The sequence below is a fragment of the Lucilia cuprina genome, chromosome 3 (genome assembly GCF_022045245.1).
Source record: "Lucilia cuprina isolate Lc7/37 chromosome 3, ASM2204524v1, whole genome shotgun sequence".
Classification (NCBI taxonomy): Eukaryota; Metazoa; Arthropoda; class Insecta; order Diptera; family Calliphoridae; genus Lucilia; species Lucilia cuprina.
In genome coordinates, this window is record NC_060951.1 from 37,547,938 (window position 1) to 37,562,111 (window position 14,174).

A 14,174-nucleotide genomic window follows, 5' to 3' on the forward strand; every position below is an offset into this window, starting at 1 on the left:
GTTTCATATTTCAAATCAGAAAAAAAGGTTTATAAATAACGAAGATATAAGCAAAAAATACGAGACAATCTCTAAAAATTTCACAAAGAGGACTTTTTGGTACTATATCGTTTTACAAAAGGTACTTTTTGAATTTTCTATATATTTAACCTAAAAACATGAAATTAAGCACAAAGAGCCCGGATTAAAGGAAAACCTATAAAGGGGAAAATTTTGGTACATTTTCATTCTTCAAAAGCTGCTTTTTGAATTTTCTTTTTACAGCCCGGAGTAAATAAGAACTTACTTTTACCTTTTCTTGAAGCTTGAAGTTAAACATGTAGATCCCGGATTAAGTGAGAACCTATAAAAATAGTACTTTTTCAATCTTTGTATAATATTGAACCTAGAAACATGAAATTATGTGAGTGAGAACATATAAAAAGGTACATTTCCTTTTTCAAAGAGTACATTTTGAATTTTCTATAATATTAAATCTAGAAACTTAAAATTAAACGGTGGAGTGACATAATGTCCAGGGTCGAATCCGGTGTTCGAAATTTAAAATCTGTGCTCATGGCCGAATGCTATTAAGAACACTTTTTTAAGGGGTTCATTCCATTTACGGCATACGTTTTGATGGAGGGTATATAAGATTCGGAGTAGTCGAATATAACACTCTTACTTGTTGTGATAAAACTCGTACTGAGTGCTTTTTTAACACGTCATTGTAAAGGGTTTATAAGCTGAATATACAACTCTTACTTGTTTCATAGAAACTTTTCTAATTACACTAGACAACACATAAAATGCATTTTAAATAAAAATAAAAATATGTATTCCTATACCTGCTGAGTTCAAAAATGAACATTTCCCCTTAGTTCTAGTTTCCGAGATATTGTCGTTTTTGTTGAAATATTTTGCAAAAAATTCGTGATTTTTGGTTAATGTGTTTTTTTATTTTACTTTTAAGAATATTTGTACTAATATTAAACTTTGGAAGCAATAAGATCCTCATAAAACTTCATGACAATCACTTACAAACATCTACAGCTATATTTTTTTTAAAGAATGGACATTGCATATATCCAATTCACTGTCGGTATCGTATTGTTGTATCATCATATGTCATTAAAATTTCGCAGACAAAATTTTTTGACACAAAAACAAAAGAATAGTGAAAACATAGGACATACAACGTTACGACACTGATTGTGAATTGTATAATATTTTGAATACATGGGTATGTTAAAATAACAAACAAAAGTTGAATTTAATCCAAAATATTTCACTGCGTTTTTAAAAAATTTCCAGTTTTAAAAATGGTATTATTGGTAAAATTTAGCCCAAAATATTGTTATAAGGATAATACAAAAATATGTCCAAATAGAATGATAATTTTATATAGAATTCCATGTTGTTTGAAAAATACTTTGGATTTTAGTTCCAATTCTGCAAAATTTATTTAAAACTACAAAAAAAGTGTCGTAAACATTGTGTATACAAAAATTTTTATTTAAAAGGCACGCAAAAAGTTCTATGTTTTTTTTAATGAAAAATTTACGAAATTTCTTCTGTAGAAATTTAAAAAATTGCCTTTGTTAGATAGACAATTTTAAACCAATTCTTTGTTAATTAAAAAAAATTATTTAGTATATTTTGTAAATAAGAAAAAAATCTATTAAATAACAAATATTTGTCACCTTTCACACCAGACTTTAACAAATAAAGATTATGGGGACTACTGCGCCTTAATAGATTTTATAACATTTAATCTTGACGATAATAAAGACAAACAATTTATCACCTTTCTATTCTTAAATTAACATAATAAACATGTAATAACATGTGGGTCTATAAATTAAGTTGGCCCCACAAAAAAGTGATTATTTATACACTATTTATTATTTATACGCTTCAATCAGGGTACAAATTAGTGCATTTGTGATCAAATAAAATTCATCGTAAGAAAATTTCTTATCAAAACGAAAGTGTCAATCTAAGGATCATGACAGTGACGAGAGGATCATGACAACTGTGATCAAATAAAATCGAAAATTTCTTATCAAAACAAAAGCAACAATCTAAGGATCATGACAGAGACGAGAGGATCATGAAAACTGTTTCCCCCCAAAAAAAGGTACCATCCTAGTAAACCTATTAAAATTGGTATATTAGTATGGAAATATATATGAACATATTTCCTAATACCTGACTAATTCTTTATCGAAACTGTCAATTTATTTTCAATAAATGTTAATCGCAAAAAAATCTGTCTCTATGTATTACAATGTTAAAACTGTCACCTTTTTTTGTGGTCGCCTTTTAATGTTATTGTTGTTGTTATTATTACTTTGACTCTAAATAAAATAAAACCGCAACATTTACAACACATGCCATTTAATACTCCTCGTACTAAATTCCAATACCAAATTGTTAATAATAATCGTTTTTGTTTATAACAAACTTCTTTTTTTTCAAATTGTACTTTGGTTAATTTTATGAAAAATTGTAACTTTGAGGCGTGTTTTTCATATTTAGTTATATGCAAAAACAAAAAATACCAGTCAACAAGATCAAATGGCTTTAAAAAAAGTAACATGAACTATTTAGTGCTAGAAAACTAAATTACAATTAGATGAATTTAAATTTAGAAAAAAAAAACAAAACATATCAAAACATGTGACACCAACAAAAAAAAGATAATAAAAATAATCGATGACAGCTAATTTAAATGGCGCGCAATGTATCTCTCCTATGTGTCAAATCAGAGAATTGTAAAAAAATATATTTATTTACGATCACTATTTAAGATCAATGGTGGCGTTATTTGATATTCAGTAAACAGTAAATTGTAGAAGAATGAATGTGGTTTAGAATGAATGAAACTAGATTTAAATTGGATTAAGTGATTGAATAAAAATTAGATTAAATTGTTTGGTATTGTATTCTTTTTTATGGCAACATGATAACGTGATTTAATGTTTAATGATATGAATCGAAATATTCAAAATATTCGATTTGGCCAATGAACTTTTTAAATTGATTTTATAAAAATTAATTGAATTTATTGGTTTTAGTTGCTAAAGCAAAAATGTTTAATTATCTCTATAAATTAAGCATTTTGAAAAAAAAAAATTTTAATTTTCTATAAATGTTTGATAAGAACGGAGAGAACTTTATAAAAGGGAGATTTTGGAAATATAGAAAATGTGTTCAAGATTTCCTAAAAAACAAAAGTTTCGAAAATTTTATCTAAAAAAAAACATTCAATAAAACTTTGAAGTTGATTGTAAAGAGATAATAAAATGAAAATTTTCAAATCTCCAAAAATTTTTATTAAATAATAACTAAAACTTTGAATAACTTTAAACATTAAAGGAGAAAATTTTGAAATATATTTGAGAAAGAGAAACTTTCAGTAATTTCTTATGAAAAAAGTAAAATTTAAAAAATTTTAAAAATTTTCAATAAAAAAAAAGAAAATTAAAAAAAATATAAAAGGAGACATTTTTATACCCTACACCACTATAGTGGGGAGGGTATTATACGTTTGTACTGATGTTTGTAACATACAAAAATATTGGTCCAATACCCACCTTAAAGTATACCGATCGATTCAGAATCATTTTTTGAGTCGATTAAGACATGTCCGTTCGTCCGTCCGTCCGTCTGTCCGGCTGGCTGGCTGGCTGTCCATGTAAACCTTGTGCGCAAGGTACAGGCCGCAATTTTCAAGATAATTTGATGAAATTTGGACCAAGCATGTTTTTTGGCACAAGGACGAAGCCTATTGAAAATGGTTGAAATCGGTCCATTATTTCACCTAGCCTCCATACAACCGTACCTCCCGATTTGAACTTTTTGTGCTATAATTACGTCAAATATTCTGCTATCTCTCTAAAAATTGGCACAAATAAGTTTTATATAAGTATAAATGATACTGCAGATTTTCGTAAGGATCGGCCTATATTTGACCCTAGCCCCCATACAAACCCCCCTTCAAAAAATGACTTAAACGTCTAAAATTTACTTGAAACCATTTGTATCGCAATGAAACTCAACAAAACTAACTGTTATTTAGAAATATATCCTTTTCCCAAATTTACCGAGGATCGGCCCATATTTGACCTATATAAAGCCTCATTTAGAAATTTTAGTTTTTTATCAATAAATGGCTTAAATATTTTGGAATTATGGTAATATTCAACATAAAAGTTTCTTTACAAAAAAATAAAAATTTTATAAAAGTAAAAATTGTAAAAAACTCATGGTGTAGGGTATCATATGGTCGGCCATGCCCGACTATACTTTCCTACTTGTTTTATTTTCCGTAAAACCCAAAAAATTTTAACATTTTCAAGAGAAATGAGTCAATTTTGAATATTTTTTATAAATAGAGAAAAGAAGAAAAAAATTAAAGATTTTCTATAAAGAAATAGAATGTGTTCTATAAAAAACAAGTAAGTGTGTTTATTCGACCACGCCGAATATTATATACCCACCATCAAACCATATAACGTAAATGGAATGCTCCCCTTATAAACATTAATATGCGTTAAATTAGTTTTCTGTAGGGGGCCTTATATGGGGACCGATTCTTATAAAACTCCCTAGAGAGATTTGTGTTCATAAAAAATATACTTATGTTGAATTTTAGCGCTATACTCGTACTTTCACGGCAGTAGTGAGTATTAAAATAATTTTGTAAGGGGCACCTTATATAGGGGGTAAAGTTAATTATAGACCGATCTTTATGAAATTAGGAAATATTTGCTCATAAGAAACTTACTTATATCGAATTTCAGCGCTAAACTCGAATTTTTTAATATGCGTTAAAGTCATTTTTTGGCGTTGACCATATATGAGGGGAAGGGTCAACGGTTAAAGCTGTTTGGGGTGAGGGGAGGAGGGTTAATATTTGTACACCTTTCTACAAATATTTCTTCCACCTTTCCGTTCGAACTCTATCCTCCTTTCAACAGACATATGTAAAGACATGTCGAATGCCTTAGAATTTGATGAGGACCCATAATATATACTTTTGTGGGTCTATGATAAATATTTCGATATGTTACAAGCGGAATGACAAAACCAATATACCCTCCATCTTCTTTTGATAATGTATACCCACTAGGAGTAAGAATTTATAGTAATGATACAATAAATACTCCAGTGATTATGACAACAATTTTGATTATTTTTTAATAATAAAGTATTTAATTTTATTTTTACCCTTATTCAGAAATATTTGAAAAAGTTGGTGGTTAAAAAAGTGATTTTCTTAATAAGGAGTTATATAGGTACAAAGGGTTAATACGGTCCCATACTTAAAGATTTTAGTAAAGAAATTTACGTCTACCTTAGTTGTTTATGCAGAATATAATCATGATATTAGTGTTTATAAGTGAATTTTGACCATAAAGACATATTCTGGAGGCGACTTTGTATGGGGGATAGAGTCAAATGAGGACCGATAATTGCGAATATCAGCAGTATCATTAAAAGTTATATAAATTTTAGTTTTGCAGTTTTTTGAAATGATACAAGAACAATTAACATATTTATGAGCTTAAAAGCGCCATTTTGGGGCTCACGATATGTATAGGACAAAATCATGGACCGAACATGATTACAAAGCAAAATCTGTAATCACTTTCATTTCATACTAAAAACCGATATTTTGAGTGAAAACATTATAGTCCGTTTTTCTCGAAAATTATAAGAGAAACAGCAAAAACAAACGAAATCTGTGATCATTTTCTTTTCATATTAAAAACCGATATTTTGAGTGAAAACATAAAAGTCCGTTTTTCTTGAACACTATTAGAGATACAGCAAAAACAAGCGAAATCTGTGATCACTTTCATTTCATATTAAAAACCGATATTTTGAGTGAATAGCGTGCGCACTAGGTTTGCATGGACACATCGACTGAGGAAGTGATTCTGAGCCGATTGGTATACTTTAAGGTAGGCGTATGTCCAATATTGTTGGGTATTACAAACATCGGCACAATTGCATAATACCCTCCCTATTATAAAGGTTTAGGATATACAAAAACAACTTCAAATGATTTCAATAAAAAAGGAGAAATATTTTCAATGAAACTGTTAAAAATTTGCATATGGGCTATGCGAAAAAGTGGACCGATTCAAAACCAAACAAACCTTATCAATATTTATGCAAAATTTCAATTGTCTAGCTCTTTCTATCCTTATTTTAACAGACGTAGATATATAGATTGTCTCAAAATCTAATAAGAACATGGCGAATTTCAATTGTCTAGCTCTTTCTATCCTTATTTTAACAGACGTAGATATATAGATTGTCTCAAAATCTAAGAAGAACATGGCGAATTTTTCGATGTGTTCCAAACGAAATGACAAAAACAATATACCCACATCCTTTTTGATAGTGGTTTGAAAGATTTTTTTCAAAATTTCCTATAAATAGAAAAACGTAAGAAAAAATCCTATTAGAGGCAATTTTAAAACTTGGATTTTTTTACAATCAACATTCCCATAAATGAGAATTCTGATCTTAAAAACCCTATTCAAAACTAAGTATGTAACTCATTTCACTTGTCATGTCTGTGCATGTCAATATTACTCTAACAGTATTTATCACTTAGAGACAAATATAGTATGTCTCTAACAAAAATGTCTAATCATCTAACTAACTGTCCTGTCCGTCTGGCCATATCTACAAAGAGGTATTAACAATTTATATTGTGAAAACGTGTATATATAAATAAAATTTTAATTGTTTGCGTGTACTAAATGCCTGCATTATACTTTGACAATTGCAACATTTTTTTCCTTAAACTAATCTATAATTAATTTCTTTTTTTAAATTAGTCAAAGCATATAAAATCCATATAAACAAAGCTCAGAAGTAAATTGATAAAGATAATTGTAACGTTTAAATAAACTTGACATGTACGAACACCTTTTCCATAAACGAAATGATCTGTTTTGTATTTTGAATCATTGGTTTGTGTGTTGGAAAAGGGTTGGGATTTGTGAACAATTTGTTGTAGCACACCCACGCATATTTGCATAAAATTAGCATTTTTTATAAGATAATTATTATATTGTTTTTGATTCCTATTAAACTAATTTTAAAATTGTTAATGTGAAAACACTGTTTCCTGTCATAGTATTTTCTGCTATAAATTCTTAAGTTATATGGAAATGTGTGGACATAAAAGGTCTGTATTTGTAGCTTATGATACTATAAATAACAACTTAGGTTAGATTGATAAGAAAAAATACACCTCGGTCACTAAAAAAGTCTCTTGTGCGCCCATATTTATGAATGTTTTGTAATATCGTCCGCTTTTCAGAAACTCAGTTTACTGAACATAATTCCTATAAAATTTCCAATCAGCGTTCGTGTGGTATGTTAAAATAGGAATAATATAACTGCCAAAATATTTAGATCTTCAAAAGGTAAAGAAAGTCCTTTGTGGTTTACCCACTGTTTTATTATTCCAATGGGTTTCTCTCACCCATAATTTTTCCTTTAAATCTATTACATTCGCTTTTCTGGGTAATATCGGGTGACATAGTATTCATATGATACCCCCGGGGCATGTTTCCTCGATGAAAGACCCTCATCTTGGTGTATTGCAATCCCGGGGTAAATAAGTGCTACCAGAACCTCTAGTCTGCCGGGACTATAAAATGGTAATGTCACTGTACTCCTCTAACATTCCTTTGAATGATTTGATATGGAATCGATCTAGAGAACCACATAATCTCATACTGACTTGACTGTGGGACTTGCCCTGACTGGTCTGTTGGTTGAGATTCTTTCGAGATCTACGTAGTGGCTATGGTTTAAACCCAAATTTGTGGAAATAGTGAGTTGCGGTTAAAGGATATTTCGATATAAGTTCGGTACTGTTGCCGTATGACAACATATAGACCACAAAGAAGTTACTGTGGGACTAAGCGTTGGAAAAGAGTTGGTTGGTTGTATATGATACAGGATGAATGTCTTGTCACAAAGTGTTCGGCTTATTTGATAGATTCGTACTTAGGTCTACCAGTTACTTCTTTAGATGCTTTTCCCGAATTAACAGAGAACATCACATCTGCGTGGTTGTAAGCGGAGGTGATGTTTTCGGATCTCGGAAGTTAGTTAAGTAATGGAGATTAGATGGATCAAGTACTTAAGCAACCGGAAATTCCATATAAGAATCACAATTGGCCGGTGGCGAGTCTTCACAGAAGCTCACCCAGTGTTTGGAAAAAGACGACTAAGAAAAAGGGCCCACACGGCAGTTGTTTACGTAAAGTACTTTGTCATTAATTTGTACCCATATGATACCCCGGGACATGATTCCTTGATGAAAGACCCTCATCTTGGTGTATTGCCATCCCGGGGTAAATAGGTGCTAGCAGTACCTCTTGTCTAAGGGATTATAAAATGGTGATATCACATCACTCTTCGAACATTCCTTTGAATGAGTGGATTACGGTTAAAAGTTTGATGCACAGTGAAATCTATATTTTCGAATTAGTTTGGTGCTGTTGCCGAATGACAACAGATACCCTACCGAGGAGTCACTGTAGGACTAAACTTTACAAATGAGTTGGTGTTAAATGTGTAGGATACAGGTTGAATGTATGGAATGTATACAGGAATTGCCAGCCTGTATATCTAGATTCTAGAATGAGTGTGTCGGGCGTTGTTTTCTATGAGAGGCTGTCTCATCAGCTTGTTGTTAAATGGAAGTAATATTTTTGCATCTAGGAAGAGTCAAGCAACGGGTCAGCAATGCGTGAAGGAAACACTCACCCAGTGGTTAAAAAAGATTACCGCAATATATGCCAATCATGTCAGGGTTTCACGTACTTGACATTAAATGTATCTATATGATGTAAATATAACCACTGGCAGAGTATTCTTTATATATCCATCTATCTATCTATATATCTATCTATCTATCTATCTATCTATCTATCTATCTATCTATCTATCTATCTATTTATCTATCTATCTATTTATCTATCTATCTATCTATCTATCTATCTATCTATCTATCTATCTATCTATCTATCTATCTATCTATCTATCTACCTATATATCTATATCTATGGTTGATTTTGGTATTTTTTTTTTCTTAATGGGTACGTTTTATTTGTTTAATATTTTAACAAATTATAATCGAAACAAACCATTATGAACGGTGTAATCTTTTTAATTAGTTTCCTCTGACCATTAACAAATTGATACTAATTACTTTTTTATATTTTTTACTAGACTTCTAATGTTCTTCTATAAAATATATAAACATAATTTTTAACTCACCTTTTGGTTTTTGATATCACAGTATGGTTGGTTAAAGAGATTATAGTTTTTTTTTTTACAAACAAATTTGCCCAAAAGCAAATTTTATGTTTAAAAAGAATTACAAATGAATATCAAAAGACAGCTTGTATGTTAAACAAAAATCATGAAGTAGTAGTAGTTGTTAATTATAATTAATAATTGCTGTAATTATTAAAAATTGTTGAACATTATGAACAGCAGCCAAATATAAAGAAGATTCTGATGCCAGTAGTTATGCCGCTGTGGTCGTTACTTTTTTTTGATTTGTAACTTAAAGTGTTAAAAAGTGACAAATGACAAATGTGAGTTGGTTTGTTTACTTTTTTTTTGTTATTATGGTTTAAAAGTGTTACTCTCTCCTTCTTTAAAGTTTTTTTTACTCTTTCTTTGTTTTCCTTCTTCGTCTTCTTATTATTTCTTTGCGGTTAATTGTGATGATGAATATTAGTTTTTGTTTTTATTGTTGTTTATTAAAATTAATTTCATTACTTCATTGTTTTAATTAAATGTTGTCAGTGTCTTTCGAGACAACAATAATTTTTATTATGTATTGTCTTAATAAAAAAAGTGCAGATATTATTTATTATTGTTTTTTATTGCTGGTTTTTATTAAGTTTAATCAATTACATGTTGAATTTTTGTTCAGTGTAGTTCAGGGAATTTTAAAATGACCGCTGCTCTAGCTGATGTGTGTCAACATCAGCTGATTGACAATTATGACTGACAAATTGTTTTGTTGTATTGCTGATCAGGATTTGATTCAATCAATTAATCGTTTTTTACTGCAAAGAGAAGAATTGAAAAATTGCTTTTAAATTATGATTATTTTTAATTGGCACATATCTTGAAGCTCGTAAGATAATTTAAAAGACTTTTGTTAAAAGTATTCTTAATTATTAATTATTTTTTACCAAGTCATTGCAAATATATTTTATTTTTAATTTAAACATAAAGGAAACTTCATAAATTTTATAAATGTGTAATTAATGTTCTAAGAAATTTTAATTACTCGTTAAATTGTTTTTAATAAAAAGCGGTTTGTGCTTTTAGAAACTTTTTTCACTGTTGTTCTGTAGAATTTTTCTGTTTTAAGCACAAAAGACGTAATTTCTTTTAAATTCACTGTTATGACATGTAAAATACAGTTAAGCCTAACTTGGCGGGAAATCTGTTTCAAATTGAAGCCGAATTACAATAGGAGCTGAAATAAACCTTAACTAAAACTGAAATAGAACTAAACTAGAACTGAATTGGAACTGAATAGGAACTGAACTAGAACTGAACTAGAACTGAACTTGAACTGAACTGGACTAGAACTGAACTAGAACTGAGCTAGAACTCAACTAGAACTGAACTAGAACTAAACTAGAACTGAACTAGAACTGAACTAGAACTGAACTAGAACTGAAGTAGAACTGAACTAGAACTGAACTAGAACTGAACTAGAACTGAAATAGAACTGAATTAAAACTGAACTAAGACGGAACTACAACTAAACTGGAACTGAACAATGACTGAACTAGAATTAAACTAGAACTAAACTAGAACTAAACTAGAACTAAACTAGAACTGAACTAGAACTGAACTGGAACTAAACTAGAACTGAACTAGGACTGAACTAGAACTAAACTAGAACTGAACTAGGACTGAACTAAAACTAAACTAGAACTGAACTAGAACTGAACTAGAACTAAACTAGAACTAAACTAGAACTAAACTAGAACTGAACTAGAACTGAACTAGGACTGAACTAGGACTGAACTAGAACTGAACTAGTACTGAACTAGAACTGAACTGAACTAGAACTGAACTAGAACTGAACTAGAACTGTACTAGAACTGAACTAGAACTGAACTAGAACTGAACTAGAACTGAACTAGAACTGAACTAGAACTCAACTAGAACTCAACTAGAACTGAACTAGAACTGAACTAAAACTGAACTAAAACTGAACTAGAACTGAACTAGAACTGATCTAGAACTGAACTAGAACTGAACTAGAACTGAACTAGAACTGAACTAGAACTGAACTAGAACTGAACTAGAACTGAACTAGAACTGAACTAGAACTGAACTAGAACTGAACTAGAACTGAACTAGAACTGAACTAGAACTGAACTAGAACTGAACTAGAACTGAACTAGAACTGAACTAGAACTGAACTAGAACTAAACTAGAACTGAACTAGAACTGAACTAGAACTGAACTAGAACTGAACTAGAACTGAACTAGAACTGAAATAGAACTGAACTAGAACTGAAATAAAAAAAGAAGAATTGAACGTTAACTTAACTGAAATAGCACTTATAACCAAATCAAACTAAGTCTATTTATACCGTTAAACCGAGGCCTGGTTTGTTTTATTTCCTTCCATATTTCAATGTATCCTTAATTATATTTAAAAAACAACAATAAATGTTAATGAGATCATTAAATCTTAAAATTGCATTTTTTTTTTTTTTTTGTTAATAATATCAAAAATTAAATTTGTTCACATCAACAAAAAATCTGCAATTTTGATAAATTTACATTTAAAGATCTTAAAAACACAAAAATGTTTTTAACAAATGGGAGTGCCAAAAGGAATGTTAAACTTTTTAAAATTTACCTTTTTTAAATATAATACAAAATTATTTAAAAGGACTTTAAATTAAATAAAATTAACTTTTTTTTAATAATAAACACTTAAACATTCTCTTTAAAATTTCAAAACAAACTAAATGATTATCGAAACTTAACTGACAATTTTAACTTTTATTGATGAAATATTAGATAATATTTCAATTTAATGAAAAATGTGGGCAGAAAAAATATTTATTTTATTCTAGAAGAAACAAACTATCATCAGGTAAATGTTAGATGTACAAAATTATAGAACTTTTGTTTATATGTGTTTAATTACCACCCACATTATTTGAAAAGAAATTATATATTTTTGTAATAAGTATTTGTTACATAATCAAATTCTCAACAGAAAATTTTCTATGGAAAAATTCATTATTTTTCAATGCCACTTTATTACACAATTGCAACTACGAAACTAATTAAGTAAAAGTGACAAGCAATTGAAACGTAAATGAAATATAAAAATAGTAAAATATATTAAAAACAATTTATAAAAATATATTCTAAAAAAAAAAATACAATAAAAAGGCGGCATAATCTTTAGATTGAACTAAACGTGTAATTTAATCTTGAGCTGACATCATTGTTAAATCATTTTCTAAATCAAAACAATTAATTTGAAAAATTGTAATAAAAAATCTCTTAACAGAGAGGGCACCACAACAAATGAAAGCCTTCAAAATTAATTAATAATAGAAAACGTAACTCAATCTAAAGTACAATAAAAAATTAAATTATATAAAGAAAACGTCAAATGTTTGTTGTAATTTATAATATACACAATAAAATAATGCACTTTAATAGAAATATATATATTATAAATCTATTAAAACAATTAAAAAACATAAGAATTTTACACCCCTATTCGGTATTTCAAGATTATACTCAACTAGGGTTTTCACTTTCTCGAACATTTTCAAATTCTATTATTCTGCCATTTTATGAAGGCGTATTCGTGTTCTCCATAATTTTCAATAAATAACCTGAAAATTAATTAAAGCTGAATTAGAACAATAACTGAACTAATACTGAACTAGAACTGAACTAGAACAGAACTGAACTGAACTAGAACTGAACTAGAACTGAACTAGAACTGAACTAGAACTGAACTAGAACTGAACTAGAACTGAACTAGAACTGAACTAGAACTGAACTAGAACTGAACTAGAACTGAACTAGAACTGAACTAGAACTGAACTAGAACTGAACTAGAACTGAACTAGAACTGAACTAGAACTGAACTAGAACTGAACTAAAACTAAACTAAAACTGAACTAGAACTGAGCTACAACTGAACTAGAGCTGAACTTGAACTGAACTAGAACTGAATTAAAACTGAACTAGAATTGAACTAGAACTGAACTTGAACTGAACTTGAACTGAACTTGAACTGAACTTGAACTGAACTTGAACTGAACTTGAACTGAACTTGAACTGAACTGAACTAAAACTGAACTAGAACTGAGCTAGAACTGAACTAGAACTAGAACTGAACTAAAAATTAAGTAGAAATTAACAGAAAGCTTTAACTTTGAACTGAAACCCTAAATACAACATAATAAATCTGGAATAATTTTTTAGTCGTAAACAGACAATGCATAACAATTCGATTCAATTTATTTTAAATGTAATTTCAATTATAAATTCGAATATAATAGAACATGATACATTACATGTGATTATTTCTTACAAATCCACTCGTGGTTACACCTTGTTGTTGTAGACGTAATGTATAGAGATTAAATTTAACCTCCCAGACTTCAGGGTAGACAACTAACTGTAGCAGCATTTTAGCTGAAGAAAAGTATAGCCGCCAATATGCAATTATTATAAACAACAACTTGTTACGATTTGCAATATAAAAAGAGAACAATTTTGAAAAATTAAAAAGAAACTAGAATTTAAAAAGCGTGAGAAAATGTTTAAAAAATCTACAACATTTTAAACATCGTCTGAATACTATTGTTGCAGTTGCTTTATATTTGGACCCATATAAAAATAAACACACATTAAGCTAATTATTAACATTTTAAAATCATTTAGATAATAGAAATCTTAATTAATTTGTTTTTACAAAATAACTAACAGCCGCATATAGAAAAAATATGAACTAATAAAATATACAGGTCATAAAGTCAAAAATTTTAAATGCACTTAAGAGAAAGAAAATAAAATTCATATTAAATTTTTGTTTAAGCTAAGCGTTTGATCACATATGTAAGTTGTAT

The 14,174-nt window shown here is 29.1% G+C and overlaps 1 protein-coding gene and 1 long non-coding RNA gene across 3 annotated transcripts in view; one reads left to right on the plus strand and one right to left on the minus strand.

The window, feature by feature from the left end:
- LOC124418693 overlaps positions 1-14,174 on the plus strand; it is a 97,295-nt gene that overhangs the window by 80,089 nt on the left and 3,032 nt on the right. The window lies entirely within an intron of this gene.
- LOC111682360 overlaps positions 1-14,174 on the minus strand; it is a 48,328-nt gene that overhangs the window by 20,914 nt on the left and 13,240 nt on the right. For both annotated transcript variants that reach the window (XM_023444291.2, XM_046945710.1), the window contains one exon: positions 9,301-10,103. The gene's annotated coding sequence lies outside the window, so the exon portion shown is untranslated. The remainder of the gene's footprint in view (positions 1-9,300; positions 10,104-14,174) is intronic.